This window comes from Sceloporus occidentalis, unplaced genomic scaffold, assembly GCF_023333645.1.
Source record: "Sceloporus occidentalis isolate IW3139 unplaced genomic scaffold, rSceOcc1.0.p SCAF_4, whole genome shotgun sequence".
NCBI classification, from domain to species: Eukaryota; Metazoa; Chordata; class Lepidosauria; order Squamata; family Phrynosomatidae; genus Sceloporus; species Sceloporus occidentalis.
The window spans coordinates 125361521-125384847 of NW_028316984.1; positions in this window are offsets into that span (position 1 = coordinate 125361521).

Sequence of the window (23327 nt, forward strand, 5' to 3'; positions counted from 1 at the left end):
CCATGTGCTCGAGACCATGTGCTCGTTGCTGAAGGGGCGGAGCTTCTGTGAGTCACATCTGTGAGTCACAAGGTGGTGGAGCTAGCAGACTAGCTTTATATACCAGCTTCCAGAGCCTTCCAGAACAGTCCGTTTTCTTTAACTCAACAACTCTGCTCAAGTGGCATCAGGTTAGAATCAGATATTGAAACAGAACCTTCCCTTTAAGTGTAAGATAGCAGCCAGTACTTACCTTTAAAGAAGTATTCCCAGTAGATTGACTGTTATATTTACTACTAAAGACCTTGCAGTATGGACAACGAGGGATCTGCCGCAGTCACCTGCAACTCTTGTGGGATGTTTCTCTTCTTGCCTACAGAAGTGGAGAACTTCTCATGCACCAAGTGCAAGTTGGTAGCACTCTTCGAGGAGAAAGTGCAGCAGCTGGAGTCCAGAGTAGCTACACTTCAGCATATTAGGGAACAAGAGGATTTCCTGGACACAATAGAACTAACCATCTTGGATGAGTACCACGCAGTGGAAGATGCTACGGTGGAAGAGGTCACTTGCCAAACAGAGGAAGCAGACAGCTGGAGGAATGTCACAAAGAGAAGTAAGCCAAGAAGGAATTGTTCGGGGAGCTTGCAGCTAGAGAATCGATTCGAAGCTCTTTCCCTTATCAAGGAGGATGAAAAAGAGCAGCATGGACAGGCTTCGAGGACAGAACAGGGGAGCCTGAGAGTCCCACCCGAGAGAACAGTCGCTGCTAAGCCTCGGAGGAGGTGTGTGGTCGTAGTGGGGGACTCCTTGCTGAGGGGTACAGAAGCAGTGATTTGTAGGCCTGACAAGATGTCTCGATAGGTGTGTTGTCTTCCAGGTGCAAAGATCCGTGATGTGACAGAGAGGCTGACAAGACTGGTCAAGCCTACTGACCAATACCCCTTCCTTTTGGTCCACGTGGGAACTAATGATACTGCAAGACACAGCATTCAGAACATCAAAAAGGATTATGAGGCGCTTGGTAGGAAGCTGAAAGGAATGGATGTACAGGTTGTCATCTCGTCTCTTCTGCCAGTTGAAGGGCATGGTCCAGGAAGGGAGAGGAAAATAGCAGATGTGAACAACTGGCTTCGCAGATGGTGCCGCCGAGAAGGATTTGGATTCTTCGATCATGGGCTGCGGTTCCATGAGGAGGGACTTCTTGCAACAGACGGGTTGCATCTCACGCCAGTTGGAAGAAATGTTTTTGCCAACAGTTTCAAGAACTTGATCAGGAGAGCTTTAAACTGAGTTCCGAGGGGAAGGGAGACAATATTAAGGAAGGCGAAAGGGATGGCGAAAATAGTCAAACTGACATAGAGGAAACAAGGCAAACAGTGCAAGGACCCAACAGTGGGAGGCAAAAAAACTTGCACAGGCAGCAAGTAAAAGGGAACCATGGTCTGCGATGTCTCTACACTAATGCACAGAGCATGGGAAATAAGCAGGATGAACTCGAACTCCTAGTACAACAAAGCAAATATGATATAATAGGCATCACTGAAACCTGGTGGGATGAGTCTCATGATTGGAATGTGGAAATAGAGGGGTATAACCTTATTAAGAGAAATAGGCCAAACAGGAAAAGAGGAGGAATAGCACTATATGTCAGAGATATTTACACCAGTGAAGAGATCCTGGACATCAATCATGGAAGCCAGGTGGAGAGCATCTGGATAAGAATCAAAGGGGAGGGAAACAACAAGGGTGTTACGGTGGGAGTCTACTACAGACCCCCAAGTCAGACTGAGGAATTGGATGATATCTTTCTAGAACAGATGACCACACAGTCAGAAAAGAGAGATGTAGTAGTGATGGGCGACTTCAACTATCCTGATATTTGCTGGAAGTCAAACTCAGCAAAATCCTCAAGGTCTAGCAAATTCCTCACTTGCCTGGAAGACAATTTCATGGTCCAAAAGGTGGAAGAGGCAACAAGGGGGTCAGCTATTTTAGATCTGATCCTAACCAACAAGGATGACTTGGTTAATGGGGTGCAAGTGGTGGGATCATTAGGTGGAAGTGACCATGTTCTCCTGGAGTTTGTAATACAGTGGAAAGGAGAAGCCAGGCAGAGTCAGACACACATCCTAGACTTTAGGAGAGCAGATTTCAGTAAACTTAGAGAAGTATTGAGGGCGATTCCATGGTCAGAAATACTAAAAGATAAAGGAGTTCAGGACGGATGGGACTTTCTCAAAAGGGAGATACTGAAGGCACAATTTCAAACAGTTCCAGTGAGAAAGAAAAACGGGAGGTGTCTCAAGAAACCAGGATGGATGACTAAGGAACTTTCAACCGAGCTAAGTTTGAAACGGAACATGTATAAGAAATGGAAAAAGGGGGAAATCACGAAAAAGGAATTCAAAGAAATAGCAGGCATGTGTAGGGGTAAAGTCAGTAAAGCTAAAGCGCAGAATGAACTCAGGCTTGCTAGAGAGGTTAAGAACAATAAAAAGGGCTTTTTTGGATATGTCCGCAGCAAGAGGAAGAAGAAGGAAACGGTAGGGTCACTGCGTGGAGAAGATGGCAAAATGCTAACAGGAGATAGAGAAAAGGCAGAATTACTCAACACCTTCTTTGCCTCAGTCTTCTCAGAAAAGGCAAAGGGTGCTCAACCTGAGGATAATGGAGCAGAGGACAGAATAGGGGAATTTCAGCACAGAATAAGTAAAGAGATAGTAGAGGAACACCTTGTTAATCTAAATGAATTTATGTCTCCGGGACCAGATGAACTCCATCCAAGGGTATCAAAAGACCTGGCAAAAGTAATATCGGAGCCATTGGCAATCATATTTGAAAACTCCTGGAGAACAGGAGAGATCCCAGCAGACAGGCGAAGGACAAACGTTGTCCCCATCTTCAAAAAGGGGAAAAAAGAGGATCCCAACAATTATCGTCCAGTTAGTCTGACATCAGTTCTAGGAAAGATTCTGGAGCAGATCATTAAACAGAGAGTCTGTGAACATCTAGAAGGCAATGCCATAATCACAAAAAGTCAGCATTGGTTTCAGAGAAACAAGTCATGCCAGAAAAATCTAATCTCTTTCTTTGATAAAATTACCAGCTTGGTAGATGAAGGGAATGCTGTGGATATAGTATATCTTGATTTCAGTAAGGCCTTTGACAAGGTTTCCCATGACATTCTTGCAAACAAGCTTGTAAAATGTGGGCTAGACAAGGTAACTGTTAAATGGATCTGTAATTGGTTGACCGGCTGAACCCAAAGGGTGCTCAACAATGGCTCCTTTTCATCCTGGAGAGAAGTGACCAGTGGGGTCCCACAGGGCTCTGTCCTGGGCCCAGTGCTATTCAACATCTTTATCAATGACCTGGATGACAGAATTGGGAGCATACTTATCAAATTTGCAGATGACACCAAATTAGGGGGAATAGCTAATACCCCAGAGGACAGGATCAAGATTCAAAATGACCTGAATAGACTAGAAAGCTGGGCCAAAGCTAACAAAATGAAATTCAACACAGAGAAATGTAAGGTATTGCACTTAGGGCGGAAAAATAAAATGCACAGATATAGGATGGGGGACACCTGGCTGAATGAAACTACGTGTGAAAGGGATCTAGGAGTCCAAGTAGACCACAAGTTGAACATGAGTGAACAGTGTGATGTGGCAGCTAAAAAGGCCAATGCTATTTTAGGCTGCATCAATAGAAGTATAGTGTCTAGATCAAGAGAAGTAATAGTGCCACTGTATTCTGCTTTGGTCAGGCCCCACCTAGAATATTGTGTCCAATTCTGGGCGCCACAATTCAGAAAGGATATTGAGAAACTGGAGCGTGTCCAAAGGAGGGCGACAAAAATGGTGAAGGGTCTGGAAACCATGCCCTATGAGGAACGACTTAGGGAGCTGGGGATGTTTAGCCTGGAGAAGAGAAGGTTAAGAGGTGATATGATAGCCCTGTTTAAATATTTGAAAGGATGTCATATTGAGCAGGGAGCAAGCTTGTTTTCTGCTGCTCCAGAGACCAGGACCCGGAGCAATGGATGCAAGCTACAGGAAAAGAGATTCCACCTGAACATTAGGAGGAACTTCCTGACAGTAAGGGCTGTTTGACAGTGGAATGCACTTCCTCGGAAGGTGATAGAGTCTCCTTCATTGGAGGTCTTTAAACAGAGGCTGGATGGCCATCTGTCAGGGATGCTTTGATTTGGATTTCCTGCATGGCATGGGGTTGGACTGGATGGCCCTAGTGGTCTCTTCCAACTCTACGATTCTATGATTCTATGATTCTATGATTCTTCTGTTTTTAATTCTTCCAAGGATTTTATTTGCCAAGTATTTTGTAGGGTTTTTTACAAATCGGCATATTTCAACAATTTTTCATTCCTGAATGGGTCTGTTTTCAATAAAGCCTCATGAGGGGAACACCACATTGGTATTACAGAACAAATTAATGTTTTATATTTACAACAAATTCTAAAACTAGCGTTTCTTACAAGATGGTTTTTAAAATCCCTGTTAGATTTCACTTTGTCGTAAAACAAATATGTGTGCCAACCAAACCTCAAGTTTGAACTTTCCAATTTAAGTAGTGCATTGTTTTCCAGATCAATCCCCTCTTTTAACCAAATCATTCCACGTGCATCATAGTAAAGTCTGAAATTAGGGAGGGCTAACCCACCCCTATCAGCAGAATCTTGTAAATATTTTAGTCTTATACAGTGCGCCCGCATTATACGCAGGCGGGCTATACGCAGCTTAAACACACATGCTCAAGCCACAGGGAGTGCATGGGGCGCAAGGGGAAGCGCATCCCATTCTGATGAATGGGGCACATGTCTGTGGCTTGAGCATAGGTAGAATTTGCCTTATACTGGGGGGGGGGGAACGGATCCGCCACATAAGGTAAGGGTCCACTGTACAAGGTTTCTTTCCCTCCCATATAAAGGAATTTAAGTCTTTCTGCCATTTTGAAAAGACCAAATTGTTTTGAATGACTGGTATGCTTTGAAAAAGAAATAATATTTTTAGAAGTATTGCCATTTTAACAGTGGCAATTCTTCCAAGCAACGAAAGTTTAAGGTTTTGCCATCTCAGCATATCTTTTTTATACTTGACCAGCACTTATAATTCTGGTGAAATAAATCTGTATTCTTTTTTGTCAACTCAACACCTAGATATTTTACATTTTACTTATTTGGAGACCCGATATCTTACTTAGTTCCAATTATTCTATTCCACTCATATTTTTTTGTCATGATTACTGTCTTATTCTTAATAATTTTTAATCCCGATATATTTTCAAACTCATCCAATTCATTTATCAACAAAAAAAATATCTTCTAATGGGTTACTCAGTGATAATAGCAGGTCGTTGGCAAAGGTGCATAGTTTATATTCGCATCCTTTTACTTTTACCCCTCTTATATTACCCTATCCCCTTATATTGATTAACAATAACTCTTATCATAATAAGCAACAAAGGGCATAGGGGACAACCCTGTCTTGTTCCCTTTTGCACATTGATGGGGCCTGATTTTTCACCATTGATGATGATTCTGGTTTGTTGCTTAGTGTAAATTGCCATGGTCCACTCCAGAAATTTCAGGCTACATCTAATCTCTTTAAAGTTTGATGTAGCAAAGACCAATGAACATTATCAAAGGCCTTCCCTATGTCAAGAAAGATAAGAGCCAACTTTCTTTTGTTGTGAATGTGCTAGTAAATTTATCACATGTCTAATATTGTCCTTAAGCTGCCTCTTTGGCAAGAAAAAAAACCCGTTGGTCTTCATGCATCCATCCAGAGAGAAACTTCTTTATTGTATTTGCTAATGTGGTAGCAAATATTTTACAGTCCACATTCAGTAAGAAGATGGTTCGATAATTCCCAGGGGAAAGGTGATCACGGGCTTCTTTCGGAATCAAAATAATGTTTGCCTCATTCCATGTATGGGGCAATTTTCCTTCTTTGATGCTATTCATTGTTTGTTGTAAAGGCTCTACTAGAATAGCCAGAAATTCTTTGTAATACAGTGCTGAGTACAAAGAATTTCAACATTTTCTACCTTTCAGGTGAGATGGCATTTTGTGTGATTTTTATGATTTTCTGTGGTGTTGCAAAAAATATTTTGGGTAAAATGTCCTTTTTTCCAAAAAAATGTTTTATGCAAAGGAAATTTTCTAACCTGTTAGAGAATTGGTCATGGATTTGAGGTTTCAGAATTTTCTGGAAAGAAGAATTAATGCAAGTCTGCACTGAATCATATTTTTTCAATTTGTTGTTATTATTATTGTTGCTTACTGCTATCAAGTCAACTTCAACTTATGTTGACCCTGTGAATAAGAGAGCCCCAAGCAAGCCTATCCTCAACTGCCCTGCTCAGGTCTTGCAGACTCATAGGTGTGGTTTCCTTGATAGTGTCAATCCATCTGTAATGCTTTCTTCACTTTTTTGCATTGCATTCTACCTTATCAAGCATTATTGTTTTTTCCAGTGAGTCATGTCTTCTCATGATATGTTCAAAGTATCATTTTCATACACAAGTCTTTAATCATGACTCAGCCTTTCTTGTATTGTCTGATCATAATTAATATCTAAGATAGCAAGCATCCTCCTGTATTGTGAAGGCTTCATATTTACAAAATTGCCTTTAAATTTCATAGACGCAAATAGTGTATCTCTAGAGTTCTGGGAACCCATGTTTACCACTTTTTGGGATTAGAACAACTCCATAAATCATAGGGTAGCGGCATGTGTCCTTCAAAACCAGAATTACATTTCCACCAGGGGTGGAAAAATACTGGAATACTAAAGGGGAGAGAAAAAACAGGAAATGGGTTTTCTGAGTGTCTGAAAAACTCTGATGAAGAGAGTCCTTCTCGCGCTCCTTTCTCATGTTTTACTACAGTCTTGAAACAAGCATGAGAACTATTCCTACCCCTTCAGACTGGCCCATTTTCTGCCTCCGCCGGCTGGAGGAAAAAGCCTAATGATTACAGTCATAGATGTGGGATGTATTCTGATAGCTGATTCATGACATTGCAGATGTCACTTTCATGAACCATCTTTCAGAACACAGATGGCAAGCCTATAATCCCTAATTGTCACTTGGCTCTCATCAGTCTTCTCAGATTTGGGTGGGAGTGGGGAAGGATCTAAGACAGAACCATGTAAAGCTACATCTTCACTCACTGTCCCCCCAACCCCCCCCCCCCCATATCAGAGGATGCAGGATAGTCAAGAATGAACCCTGAAAGGCTACAGCCTTCTTGATTCCTCTCTCGGATATTCTCCTGCCCACCTACCTGAATGAGATCATTAGGGTTAGGAAATAAAAGCTAGGAAGAATTGTCACTCATGTCTCCCACCACCCTCCCAATGACAGATGGGGGGAATTTTCCCACTCTACCACTGGGTACAACTCCCCACCATCATACAAATCTCTTCCAAAACAGCATAGTAGGGATACAGAGTGAGAAAATTAAATAAATTATTTGTTTTCTCTTCATGAAATGATTAATTCAACACACTACCTCCATAACAACTGGACACTTCTGGTTTTGTTTCCCCCTTTATTTATTTTTTGCACTTTTGTTTGTCCATGAAGTCCCAAATGATTTTAGGGGTAGAAAAGTGACATCCTTTCCCCCTCCATGATCACCCTTGCTGTCAACTGATACACATTTGGTGGTGAGGAAAATGGGAATTTTTAAGGGGGGTGACAAAGATAATGGCCAACATCTGAACATATGACTTAAAAATAAGTTCTCCTCATTTTTTACTTACAAGCAAGAAATTCAATCCAATAAAATATATGAACAGTTTAAAGCTACATTCATGTTACTTTGCTCATGATAAACAATCCACATTTAAGATTAGGTTGGCTGTGGTGTATACTGCTGCTAGAAAATCTTTGTCAGGGTAAGGATTGAATTCCAATACTGGAAATCTTTTGGGGACACATTCCGAAAGTAGGCAAAGTGGGAATGAACAAAATCCAAGTTGGCAGGTGTAAAAATTAAATTTTTTCAATTTCCTCAGGTAACAAATATTCATCCAAATGGTAAGGCATTCGAAAGTAGTAGTGTATTACCAAGGCTTCATAAAGGTATCCCACTACCCAATTCCTCTATCCATACTTGCTGGGGGCTGGGGCTCTGTAGGTTAGTCCAGGAAAATAACTTTTCAAGCTCTGCAGCACAAAAGTCGCCAAAATCTTGCAGCATTCCTCCATCACAAAAATAAACACTTCTCTCTCCTCTCTTCCCATTCAGGAAGGTTCGTTGCAGCTACTCACACCATGGTAATCCATGCAAATTCACCAAATGACACTGCTCTTAGGCTGCTACAACACTTGAAAAAAAAAAGTAGTCTGACACCACTTTATCTGGCATGGCTCCATCCTGTGGAATTCTGGGATTTGTAGTTTGTTGTGGCAGCAAAGATTTCTGGCAGTAGGCTAAATGTCTCACACAACTACATTCCATAGCATTGAACCCTGGCAGTTAAAGCAATGTCAAACTGTATAGTGCAGATGCAGCCTTAGACACCTTCCAAAAGGTTCCCTGCACAGTCCCCAATCCTGAAAAGCAATTGTACAGATCACTAAATATGACTAAGGCCCGGTACAGACTGCCCAAAAACGTCTGTGTGCAAGCGCCATTTTAACTCTGGAGGGATGCCACAGCTGCTAGACTGTGCAATGCCCCACCGGAGTTAAAAGAACTCGGTTTTTCTGGGTTCTTTTACTGGTGCCCGGGTTATGTCACGAGTGCACCAATGGTGCACTTGTGACATAACGGGCGTGCCACAACATGCGGGCACTATGCGTCCATTACGTGAAAATGGTGGCAGCCATGCAGACAGGATGCTGCCATTAGGCTGCCATCATTACATACTAGGGTTCTGGACAGTGTGGTTTTTGCATGATTCAGAACTCCAGTATAGTCGTCGCCACGCCCTCTTCGGCCCGTCTGTCTTGGACCTAAAAGACTGAACAGTGGGTTGCACTGTATCTGCAAAAACTGAAAGGGGAGGGCAGCAATGAAAGTCATGGAGTTGTTAAAAGATCCAGAAAAAAACTGAAGATTCTTGGAGAGTTGTAGAAAAGTTTGAAGAGCCCTAAAGAGTGTTACACTCTAGTACTATCTGTACTCTGAGTTTCCACACACATTAAAAAGCTGCTGATTCTCTTCCTTGATATGCAGCAGCTTTATTCTATCCATGATCCAGCTACAGCATATGTTTTTACTACTAAACACAGTTCTTAAAGACTGGTTCAGATTCAGCCTCGAACCACTATATTATCAAAAAGACTGCTGCCTATACATCTCTTCTCCAATTAGAATGTCTCCTCAAATGTAATTATTTAAGTACCAGGCAGGTGCTTTGGAATGATCCCTTTGTATGGCATGTGGGGATGGTGGTATTAAATTTCCTCTCTTTAAAAACCCTGTGGAAGATTACAGATAGCCTGTCACAGACAGCACCCCATCTTCTCTAGCTCATCTCAGGTGTTATCCAACTATTAATGAATGTCATATTGCTTTGGACCCTTTTATTTCCAGGAAATAACGATGAGATTTAAGCATTTAGAAGCCCCATTCATTTTAAAGAACTAAGGGTATGCAAATTTATTCTGCTCAATCAATGAAATTTCAGGGTACTTGGCTTTGTCCATTTTTATTTACTTGTTTCAGATTACTGAAAAAGTTCCATATGAGAAGGGTTACTGAATGATTATTAAACAAATATTTACAGCTCTCTGCAAAAACTGCCTATAATTTTTGTAGTATTTTCACCAAGCAATTGCTCACTCTTTCTATTTTTTTAAAAGAAATCTGCAGATTCTACTTCTCCAAAATCATTTTTCCTTAAAGATTTTCTGTTCTGGTGTGACTGGATTATGAACTACAAGAGTCTCTGCTTTCTGAGTCTCAGTATTGTTATAATTTATTATGCTGCTCACTAAAGAGAATGGATTGAGAATGATCCGCTTTCTAAATTCCATTGATGTGTTTGATCTTTGTATTTTGCTGCTATCATTTTATAGTGGAAAAATGTGTCCATTCCACTTTCATCCCATTTTGCATAAAAATTGGATTATTATTTTTACTCAAATACAACATCTGATGATTCTGAAAGTGAAATAAAAGAAAACTTAGAAATTGTCTTAGCAGTGGTATGAGGATATAAACTGTTCTGAGGATAGAGTGAGGTAGTAGTTTGGGTGTTCGCCTGTGACTTTGGAGATCCCCAACATGATCCCTACTGAACTGTGAAACTCAGTAGGTGATGTTGGACCATATATTTGACTCAGGTCTAAATTGCACTGCAGAAGTATTGCAGTTTGCACTGCTTTAACTGCCTTGGCTCAATGCTATGGATTTCTGGGATTAGTAGTTTTATGAGCTATTTAGTCTTCTCTGCCAGAGCACTCTGTGGCCAAAACAAACTACAAATCCCAGGATTCCATAGCATTGACCCATGGCAGTTAGTTAAAACACTGTCAAGCTGCATTATTTTTGCAGTGCAGGTTAGATCTCAGTCTCATTTACTGCACTGTGTTTGAGAATAAACTGAGGAACAGCAGAACCACGTTTATGTTTCTGTATTATGTTTGACTTCATTGGATGTTCCTCTTTCCCGGCTCCTACTCTTTATATTATACAGGTCATTATCTTAGTTCTTCACCACAGGAAGTTCTTTGTCACTTGATAGCTTGTTCTATGCCTGTTCTAAGGGCAGATTTGACAGAGGCTTTTGGTTGTGTCCAGCAATGTCATTCTGCTAGCAAAAGAGACATGGCTGGCAAATCAAATGCTTCCCCCTCCTTCTGTAAATCCATTTTGCCCACTCAGAGGCACCTCAAAACAGCAGAAGGCCTGTGATAAAAAAAATTGTGCGAACAGAAATCCACTATTTGATGTAATCTGTTGGATTGGTGAAGTGTTCTGGCCTATCAAAGATTTGTTCTTCCTTTTTACTGGTATAATTCTTTGGAATCCATATTTCTACACACCCAGTTTATGTAGTAAGGTCATTAACAGCTAATGCACTGTTGCAGCTGTGTTGTTTTATAAACACCATGGAATCCATAAATATACATGTGAATATTTAAGAATATTTTCAATGCTGTTATGACCTAAAAAAAGTTTAATGGATTTCCTTTGCTCAAATTTAAATCCCCAAAATTTGCCTATGTGAAGAGCATGATATGAAATTATAACTACAGCTAGCTGATTATAGAGCAGATCGTTAAATCCGGGAAGATTTAGCACTCAGTTCAACAACTGTATATAAATTATATTTAGAAACACTCGGAGATTATACTCATGTTTTCACAAATATCCTGCAGGTACATTAAATGGAAGTGAGAAACACTGGGATGTAGCCCAGTTCTGACAGTGTTTTAAAAGAACAGTTAAGAACTGATAATCTTTTGCATTATTATTAAACAGAAACTGGTGCACAGATAATTAAAAGGATGCTGTAATTTACCCCATTATAAAATTCAGTTCCTTACCTGTGTGCTGCCCGTGGGGATGACCACAGAATAGGGGCTGCCATTTGACCTACCAGAAGGAGAGGAAAAAGCAAGAAATGTGCTGGGAGCAGACAGGGGGAGGGAAAGCTGGATTATCCCTGGGGAGAATCTGGTGACTGCACCATTGGCTCCAATAATGGCCCAACAACTGACAGGCAGTACACACTGTCTCCCCTCTGCTACAGTGACGGACCCACCAAAATGGAGTATTGCAATTACAAGCTGCCCTATTATCCCCCCCTGCTTTTGTTGCAAATACATGTGCACAAATGCACAGACACCCTGCCAGCAATTGCCAATGGCCCTCCCTGTCTCATCCAGCCAGCAGCCCATTGAATACCCTGCATGATTGGCTGCTTGATCACACTATCAATTCTTCATATGGCACATATGCACAGTGACACATTGGTACAGTACAATCATAGTGCCCCACTTGTACAAACCCACTTTCTCCCTTATTTCCCTATGGACTGCTGTTGAACTGGCCAGTTTGTTAGTGTCCTTATTAAATTCATTGTATTGCTGGTAACCTGAAATGTTTGTCATCATTTCACTCCATTGGATGTGCAATGGTTTGATGGTACCATTGACCACTTGTGTGCTAGTGCAATTGATTTGAGGGTGGGCAAAAAAAAAAAAAAAAAAAAGTTTTGGCCAGCAATGGTATTGGTGGCTCACCCTATGCAGAACACCTGTTTCTGGCTGATTCCACACTGGTATATGATCCACACACTGCTGTGATAATTCGCAATTTCTGGCTTGGAGCAGAGCAAACTGGAATGTATTTTGTTTCAGTGTTTAGCCACTGAGCACAACTTGGTTCTATTTTCCATCTTTTTTGGCCACGTGAAACTTGTGAACAGGCATGTTTCTTACCAGTGTGGGATCATTTGTTTTAGCCCCAGTGAACAGCCCCTTCACAATGCAAGTGGGGAGGGGAGACAAAATGTGTGGATATAGAGCCCAGCTCTATCACTCTTCCATTTTCTTTGACACTTGTTCAGCTTGGGTTAGTACAATCGTCTCCCTTGGCCTTGATAGAGGAGAAGGTGTTTTGCCTACCTTGTCCTGATCCTCCATGGTAATATGGTAGATGTTGCTTTGGTACCTTAAAATAATTTAAATGAATTCATTAAACTTCTTTTAATATTTGTTGCATGTTAAATTGACATTTAATTGTAAATAATTAGCATTTTGGTCACTTAGGGCAGATTAGTGTAGACTGAGGGCATGTATTGGTGAATACCGAGGGACATATTTTGTAAAAGGGAGTTCTCTAGACTTGCCCTTTAGACCTTGGGACTCAAGGATGGGAATGGGAGGGATATTTAAGCAAAGACTTAACTGGCTTTCTTCTTTAGAGGTCAGTGTTTCAGGGGAAGATCAGCATGTTCAGATGTCCTGAAATGGACCAACTGGAGGCAGGCTGTATTTGTTGTCTTGCCTCTGAAGTCTAAAGTTGCTTGTCCTTGAAATAATAAAGAAATAAATATACACCTGGTTCAAGCCACCCCATGGATTGAAGTGTGGATGACTAGTGTTTTGTGAACACTTAAAATGAACAGATTTTTCAATGTATACTTTTAAAATGTGGAGACTTTTGTCATATGCATTTGCAGCTGACTGTTAATGTGCAGATTCAAGAGCAACATTAAATCCATCCACAAACAGATTTGACAGTCTGGATTAGATGAAGTCTGCTTTCAAAAAAAGTCTCTAAGAGCAGATTCATCAAATACCCTTAGTCCTAATGGATGATAGTCCATTTCTTTGATAACGTTTTCTCTTTGTTCCTGTTTTTGTTTTTTTTTTGGTTGCATATTTTAGGCTGCAATCCTATATTCACTTACTTACTTGGAGGTAAGTCCCATTTAATTCACTTGAGTAGCCTTGTACAGGTTTGCACTCTTAATCCTTCATTGAATGGAGGTATCTCTTAATGCTATGAACAGGTATATGGATTTCCACATTTCTAAGGTTTAGATACCACAAATGAGAAGTGTGTTAAGTACATATTAAAAAGTCATCAGTGTAGGCATGGCTAACGAATCAATATGACAGTTATTTCATGTCTCAGAGAAAAGAAATAATCATCACCAATTCAGAAGCAAAGCACACGCCATCCTTTTTTTAATCCCGTTGGACAAGCTTGAATTTTTGAAACACCTAATAGTAAAGTAAAATGTTCTTTGAATATCTTCATCAAGTCTTTTTTTATTGTTGTTGTTCAATGCTGTTGAAAAATCATTCTAATTATACGTTCAACTGACAGCTGGTCTTCTATGCTTAGAGCAGTGTTCTTTGTCTTCCCCTCCTTTTTCTTAAAGAAAAAAATCAGAATTATCAATCTTTTTTATTATTTCTTTAAAGCTATTTCATTGCCTTTCATTGCCTAACCTCTAAATTAAACTTAGCAAAAGTTTTTGTGCGTGTATGCTAGTGTGTGAGATGAACATTTAACTAAGGACTTCATGTTGGGAAGGGGGGGGGGACACAAAAGGATGGAGCAAATGCCTGATGAGTGAACTCCATTGCTGCATCTACATTGCAGAATTAATGCAGTTTGACACTGCTTTAATTGCTGTGGCTTAATGCTATGGATTTCCAGAATTTGTATTTTTGTGGGATATTTAGAATTCTCTTTCAGAGAGCTCTGGTACCACAATAATCTTCAAATCCCAGGATTCCATAGGATGAAGCCATGCCAAAATGTATTAATTCTGCAGCATTGTCACAGACCTTAAAGTAAATGTTACTAATTACTCTGGATTTCCTTTGCATAAGTGCTTTGCCCCAGGGAGCACTAAAGGGAGTTCCAGTCTAGGGGAGGGGAATGAATAAGAAGAAAAATACATGCAAACTCTTAGCTGTTTGGTGGGCAGTCTGATTCTATATTTCAGTGTCAGCTTTCAGTACAGTAACTAGACCTACATTGCAGGGCACCTTCTACTAGTAGTTACTGATATTCTACTGTGTTTGCTCTGGTAGTGAGATTAAACAATCTCTTGTTTTCCTGATTTTCTAATGAATCTCAAGAAAGAAAAGTTCCAACAGATGTCTACAAGAGAGATTTTTAGTTTTGCTTTTGAGCTGCTGTTTTGATGCTAAATTTTTTTGATTTTTTGATTTTAAAATTTTGATTGATTATTTTTGAGCAAATATGTCTATACAATCCACAAAATTAAAATTAACTCCTCATAATTACTCAGAACGGAGGTGGAAACTGAATGTATTTTTTCTGGCACATGGAATTTATCATTGCTTAGAAACAGAAAAGCCAGCTGAAAGAGAAAAGAAAGATAAATGAATTAAAGAAGATGCCATAGCTAGGCACATCATTCAGGAATCCCTTTCAAGTGAATTGATTAACATTGGGGATTGACAGATGGGTGGCTAAACACTGCCCCTGTTTGCCCTGGATCATTGCCATGGGAACTGCATGCCGTGGCAATGATCCACTCTGTCTCAGGAGCAAAAAGAAGCTGCTGTAAGAAACTTCATTGAAGCAAAGCCATAGTGGTGCTCGTGCACCATCATGATACCCCTTCTGGCAAGAACCATTTGGGGGCTGTGATGCATGTGTGTCATCATGGCATGCCAAGTATGGATGGGCATGTGCAAAGATGGTGCCCAGGGCATGCAGTAGGGTTGGGAGCATGTGAACGCTCTGCCCTACCGTAGCCCTAGTTCTCAGTCAGGCCGGCACAAAGTGCCGGTTTGTACTGTCCCTTAGTTCAGGACTGTGATACTCTGAAAGACATGCTTTTGAGGCTTGAGAAGAATTTTGGAAGGAAGACAAATAAGACTCTTTGTTGTATAATGAAAGAATTGATGAATTTGAAGCTAAATTCCAACCAGCATTTTCAAAAACATACTGCAGGAATAAATGAGTTGTTTGAAGGAATGTCCCTTTGTGATTTTAAACCATGTGATAATATTAAAGTTGCATATCTCATGGGAACATTAGGAAAACCATTTGATGCATTTTCAACTGTGATCAATGTGCTTCCAGACATACCTTTTAATCAAGTTTTGAGTAAGCTAAGAGAGGACTATACAGAGCCAACAAGAAGTTCACTCTTTCAGAGTGAGAGACAGAATGAATCAAATTTCTCTGCTAGAAGGCAAGGCCACGAAGGGCCACTCCCACTGGCCAATCAGATGTTACCTGCTACAGATGTAATAGAAAGATGCACATCTCAAAAAATTGTAACCACCTCAAAAACACAGGATGGAATCTGAGCTAATTTAAACGAAAGATGTGTGAAAAAGAAAGAAAATATTAAGAAAACATATGGAAGGTTGTAAGATACTACAATTGATTGAGATGTATTTTTCTTGGTAAGCCAAATCTTTAAGTTTTAGCAATAACAAATATGAGAATAAGATATTAATTTGTTTGTAAATCAACAAGAAGATATAAAAATTAAATGAATTAGAGAAGGTCTACTGCTGGTTTGTTAATTTGCAGAATCAGGAGAACCAATTTAATGTCAAGGATATGGATTTAGCAGTGAAGATAGGGAATAATTAATATATCAAGGACTACTACATGAAGTTAAGATTGTGATGTTTTAATGTTTTGTTTAATATGTGTTTAATGTATCTCTGTTTAATGTATCTCTGTTTGTCCTCAAGATGTTTGTTCTTTTTAAACAATAATTTTTTTTTTAAAAAAATTGTACCCACCTCAAAAATCCTCCAGCCAATAGTAGCTATATCCAGACTCAAGGAACTGCTTCTAAGGGACAAAGACAGACAGAAAGGGAGAATCATTCATCAGGAAAAGATCAGAGAGGAAACAATTTTTCATAAAGGCACAAGTTTTGGCCACCAATGTTAACAAAGATGATTCAAATACATGGATCATAGATTCAAGTTGCACAAATCATTCTACAAATTATGAATCCTATTTTGATGAAATTGATAGAAGTGTGACAGGGACTGGGTCCATAATGACTGCAGATGGTGAAAATTTGAATATTTTTGGCAAAGGGACTTTTAAACTATCTTGCAAGGTGACTAATGGTATAGTTATGGAAAATACTGTCAGTGATTTACATGGCAACATGCTCAGTGTATCAGCTTCTGATAAAAGAGAATATGAAGTTACCTTCAAAGGTGGACAATATACAGTTTCTGAAGACAATGTCTCACATACACAAGCCTTTGAACGTGATGTATCTGTGAAGTAAATCTTTCAACTCCACAACTAATATGCTTTAAGGACACATGGATGAGGACAGCCTTGATCTGTGGCACACCAAAGCAATTCTTCAATTACAAAACCAGAATTTGGCTACTGGGATCAGAATAAAGTTCCAAGGCTGTGATGAATGAAGAAAAATAGTCAAAAGAGGAACTATCCTTGAATCCATGGAAGAACAAGATGGTGCATTGGACTTCTAAGATGAGAAAGATGCAACATCAACGTTCGTTGTTGTCCCTATCAGAGAAGACATACTAGTAGACTCTATCAGAAGGGGGTGCAGTTGAAGTGAACGTGATGGTTGGACTGGAGGATGCCGCAGAAACAGACGATGTTCCAGACCAGGTTCCCAGATAGTCACTGCAACCCAACAGAGGTGTACCAGCTACATGATTTTCTTATCTTAAAATTCCAAATTATCTAGCGAACCATCAAACATAGAAGAAATTGAGCTAATGCCTGCTGATGAGGCAAATAAATGGAGAAAAGCTGCAGAGAAAGAGATAGATGTGTTACATAAAAACATGGACACTTACAGAATTCCCACCTGGAAAGAAAGCCATAGGATCCAAATGGGTGTTCAAACTAAAACAAGATGCAGGAGAAAAAGTTGAACACTACAAGGCAAGACTTGTTGCACAAGGTTTCTCACAAAAATATGGAGAAGACGTTGATGAGACCTTTTTGCCAGTTGTAAAACATACTACTGTAAGGCTGCTTCTCAGCCTAGCTGCTTCAAAGCAGATGGATGTCAGACATGTTGATGTGAAGACTGCATTTTTTACATGTTGTGATTACAGAAGATCTTTTTATGAAACAACCTCCAGGACTGGGAAATGCCACATACTACTTAGGCATACAAATTCAAAGAGAACAAGATGGATCTTTTCTGCTATGTCAAAAACAGAAGATTGTTGATCTCTTAGAAACATTAAGACTTCAGGATGCACATCCTGTAGCAATGCCCATGGTAATTCAAGAATTTAAGAACAATGAACAAGGAGAATTTTAACCAGACAATGGTTTATACAGAACAGCAATAAGAAAACCTCTGTACCTAACTACAAACACTAGATCAGATATTGCTGCTGATGTATAAATACTGTGTAGAAAGATCAGTGCACCTACCTAGAAAGGGTGGACTGCTGTAAAGAGAATAGCAAGATACTTAAAAGGAACCATGGATCTTCAACTGAAATTTCCAGCCAGCAATAACCCGAGCCTTGTGTGTTACACTGATGCAGACTGAGGCAGTGATGCCCAAGATCGCTGTTCCAACAGTGGTTATCTATTTTTATATGGCAATGGACCTATTTCTTGGGCCAGTCACAAACAAGAGATATTGGCCCTATCTTCTACAGAAGCAGAATACACAGCTGCATCAGAAGCCTGTAGAGAACTACAGTGGCTTGATCAACTGTTCATTGACTTTGGAATAAATGGGGGGGGGGGGGGGGGAGCCAATTGAGGTATTTGAATATAACCAAAGCTGCATTAAGTTTTCTCAAGCAGAGAATATAACTGGAAGAAACTAGCAAATTGAGATGAAAATACATCATATGCTCAATTTGACAAAGAAGGGAATGATCAAGATGACCTACCATCCAACCGCTGAGATTACATCTGACATCTTGACCAAGCCACTACTCAGAGATGGTTTTGAGAATCTACATGTCAAGATGGGTCTGGTTGGGTGCATGCTCAGTTGAAAAGGGGTGTTGGGATATAGTTTTCCTGCTCACCTATATTCCACTGTGTTTTCTCTGCTAGTGAGATTAAACAATTTATCCTACTTTCCTGAGTTTTCTAATGAATCTCAAGAAAAATAAAATTCAACATTGTTGCCAAACACTCAGAAAAAATGCTTTAATCCTTAATTTAATCCCCATGAGAGAATGTTACCCTTTTCTCATATCTGTATTTTAGTCCAGTCTCAGTATGCTTTCAAGGAGACTCTTCAGCTGTTCAGTCCTAATTTGTTCATGTAAGAACAATTCGCACTTCATGGGGCCCCTTCACACTACACAGTTATAGTGCTATTTTTTAAAGCTGGTATTACTACATCCTTTGATATTCTGGGATTTGCAATGTAGGGATACTTACAATTTTCGAGCCAGAGATGCCCTCTAGTGCCTCCCCAAACAACAAGCTCTAAGGTTCTTAGGCCATGGAACTTATAGTTAAATCATAATGATATAATTGTATACTGTGAAAGTAGCCTAGTAGCCCACATTGGTAAATAAGAGGCTTCATTTCTGCACAGGGAATTGGATTTCGGAGGGTGGTGCTGGTCTAGATGCTGCCTTGGGAATATTTTTCAATTATTCCTTTCAGAATGAAAGCAGGAAACACTAAAATTACTCAAATTTTACTTTGTGATGTTATCAAGTGACAAATTATCTGATTCACTAAATGGGATCATTTCAGTTGCAAATTGAAGTGTGGGCAATGTTTTCTGCCCTCACACTGGTATAAAGAAAGAAGACAAATTTCACCTAGCAGTGTGAACAAGTGAAATCACCACCATCATGATCATGACTATTAAGACCTATGGAGCTAAAACAAAATTGTGAATACTTCGCTTATATTCACCAAGGCAGTTCTGAAAGGAAGTATTTGCAACTTGTGAGAATTTTACTGGCTAGCATTCTATTTCCAGGCAGAATTTAAAGTGCTGGTTATGACCTTAAAAGCACTGCACAACCTGGACCCAGACTACTTGGAAGGCCATATGTCCCAATATGAGTCTGTCCAAGTTTTAAGATTCTTGGAGAAGGTCTTTGTCTCAGTCCCACCATCATCACAGGTGAGGACACTTGACTGCTCTTAAGATGTAGAAATCCCTTGCATTAGAGATTTGGTTGAACCCCTTGCTCTCTGTCTGCCAGCAGGCAAAGGCCTTTTTGTTTAGGCAAGTCTTTGGCTCTTAACTTTGGCTCTTAATGTAACAGCACAAGGATGTTTATTTTTTAATGCTGTGCACAGTATGTTAATCATTTCAATTATCTTTTAAATGTATTTAAACTGTTTTAACTCTGAACTTTTAATAGAGTTTTTATTTAACTTTTGCATAATCAGATTTTTGCTGTACTTTGTTTTAATTTGTTGTTAGCAACCATGAGTTCCATGTCAAGAGGAATTTGGGATATAAACCAATTAATTAAACAAATATGAAATGTGCAGCAAAATGAGTTAGCTTCACTTCAATTGTGTTTTAGAATGCATTTTGGATTTTGAATTGTTTTTATTTTGGTTGAGGTTTTGATATGATTGTCTTTTTGTTTGCATTTTGCCTTATAATTTAAGTTTATGGGGCAGAAAGACTTTTTAATAGTGATTATTATGCTTTTAATTTTTTTATTATGTTTTAATGTGTTTTAAGCTATACACTTTATTGTTGTAATATAAATATTTATTTAAAGTTTTAAACTTTAATATTAAAAAGTGGTTTTTTGTTTTTGTTTTTGTTTGTTTTTTAGTGTATTATGTCTCCTGCAGCTGATGCGAACCAGCTTGTGTACCATGCTGGGGGAAATGTGAGAAATAAATAAATAAATTCTGTTTTTAAAGTACATGTTTTTCATAACATTAGGTAAAATAAGAAAGAAAGAAAGAAAGAAAGATCAGAATCCTGTATGGAATTTTTCACATGCATAAGCACCTTAGGCGTGTTACAGACTGCCTGAAAACGGCGGTCTGCCGCCGCCGCCGGTTGCTGCGTCCGGGAACCACAGCGGTCAAACCACGCAGTTCCCAGACACAACAAAAAGAAGCCGCAAAAAGCGGCTTCTTTTTGCGCCCCGGAAGTGGCGCTGCAAGGGGCCAATGGCACACTCGCGACATCACTTCCATCATGGGACATGCAGATGCTATGCATCCGCGATGTCAAGAAGTTGGCGCCCGTGTAGAACAGGTGCCGCCATTTTGTACGCGCTCCATGTGTACTAGGGTTAGGGGCATCTGGAAGGGACACCCCTTTCTAACCCTAGTACGTGTGGAGCATGTACTTTCCGCCCGTGCGGAACGGGCCATAGTGAATCTAACGAGCTTATCCTTTACATTCTTAAAATGGGGCTAGGTCACTTTAAATGCTGTGCCTGCCTCCTGTTGCATTCTGGGACTTGTAGTTTAGGAAGGGGCACTTATAATATTCAGCCAGAGAGCTCTTAAGCCTCACTGAACTACAAACCCCAAAATGCAACAGGAGGCAGGCACAGCATTTAAAATGATCTAGTCTCATTTTAAGAGTGTAAAGCAATAAGCCCCCAAGTCTGATCTCCTCAATCATTTACTTACTTAATTATTTACTAATTTACTGTGAATCAGTTGCTGAGATCAATGGGAGGGGGCAATTCCATTATCACTCAGGAAGCAGCTGCTGGGTGTTTCCACCCCACTCTTGTCAGTGATGTCTGGTGAAACAAGCTGTAGACGGTCTTTTGTCATAATTTCCTTCATACAATGGGAGGTGGGATCTTCAGACAGCTCTTTGCCCATTGACAGGAGAACACACACACACACACACACACACACACACACACAAAGTCAATCATGATAGTTGCTTAATGTAAGTGGATTTTGGGGAACTATCATAGTGCTATGGACATCATGAATACAAAACAGTCAAGAGTGTGTAACCCTAGGTTATGCATTCATAAATGCCCAATAGAATTCAGGACAGTAAGATGCATTCACAAGTGGGGAATGGATGAAGTGAAAGCCTGGTTCATCTAAATAAATCATAAATGAATAAAAATGTATTTCTATCCTGCTTTTCTGTAGCAAGACAATCAAAGCAGCCCCCCCCCCCCCTTAAACAAGAATTAAATATATTACAATTTAAAATAATTTTGCTCTATTAATATTAATAATAATAATAATAATAATAATAATAATTTGTTTTATTTATATACCGCTATTCCAAAGATCATAGTGGTGAACAGCAAGTAAGCTAATTAGCAAGTAAGCTAATTTGCCCCCAACAGTCTGGGTACTCATTTTAGCAACCTCGGAAGGGTGCAAGCCTGAGTCGAGCTTGGGCCCTTTTGCTGGTCTTGAACTCGCAACCTTGTGGTTTCGAGTGAATGGCTGCAGTACAGGCAATTAACCACTGCACCACCAGGGCTCCTTAGCATAACATGGGCAGTAATACATGGTGTGAGGGGTTATATTGTGGCCGAGGAATTTTATTCAGGAAAGGCTTGCTGGAAGAAATCCATCTTGAAGCTGTCTAAGTTGGTAATTTGACGGATCTCGTCCAACAGGCCGTTCCAAAGTCTGGGAGCAGTTGCAGAAAGGCCCTCTGAGAGGTTGCAGTTAATCTCGTCTTAAAGGCTGCAATAAATTCCTCCCAGAGGACCTGAGTGTGCGGGGTGGATTGTATGGAAGTAGGCGATCCCTTAAATAGGTTGGACCCAAGCCATGTAGGGTTTTAAAGGTAATAACCAACACCTTGTACTGTGCCTGGAAACTAATAGGCAGCCAGTGAGATGATTTTAGGATATGTGTTATCCTATCTAGCACAGAAATAATGACATAGCCCACTTTTGTTCCATTTTTGGGGACTGGCCTGAGCTGAACAGGAAATAATGACTCTCCTCCTTTGTAAACAGAGCCACTAGACTTTCTATGACAGATGTGGTCAGAGTATGGTCCATGGGTAAAATGCTGCTCTGAGGATTTTTGCTGCATCTTGCTGTGACTCTGCCCTGTTAACCCCCATTTTGCCTCTCCTGTCTCTTTTAGGCCCATGGTCTCTGGAGATTGTTATTACTGCAGCTGTTATAACTGGAACCCAGTCTATCCAGGCCTCCATCATACCTTATGAGTTCAAGATCTGATATACAGTGGACCCTTGTTATACGATGGAGTTTGGTTCCAAGATCCCCCGTGTATAACAAAATCCGTGTATGCTCAAGTCCCATTAAATATAATGACATAGCAAAATGGTGTCCCTTATAAAAAATGGAAAATCAAGGTAAATTTATACTTTTTTTGAACATTTTCAAACCGTGTATGCTTGAATCCGTGTATAAAAAATCCGTGTATAAGAAGGGCCAACTGTATTGTACTAGATTTGACATCTTTTGTCCTGCTGCTCTAAGCTTTTTTATTAGGGAAGAGGGATTTCTCATCAGTTTGTTTTTGACAGGAATTTATCCTGTTTATACTTCCCAGTAGCAGAGAGAAAATCTAGCGCAATTTGCTGTTAGAAGCCTGTACATTCACAAGCCTGTGATCTGACTTGCATATCAGAAATATGGATTCGGTAAATGTGTACCTTTGAAAAATCTGTCTGAAAAGGTCTACATGGCCCTGTACATATGGGCCTTTTAGGCACCCTCATCATGTGCTAGGGGTTGGCTGAGGGCAGAGCGCCCACACGCCCCACAACCCTTGCATGTGACAAGGGTGTAACAATGGCAGTGCCCTGTATACATGGATACCATCATTGTTACATAAGTGATGCATGGCATCTGCACAGCATCGGGCGGCAATTACATAACGAGTGCGCCAGTGGTGCACTTGTTACGACAACAACATGGCTTCAAAGGAACCCACTTTTTGAGGGTTCTTTTTCCGCTGGCGG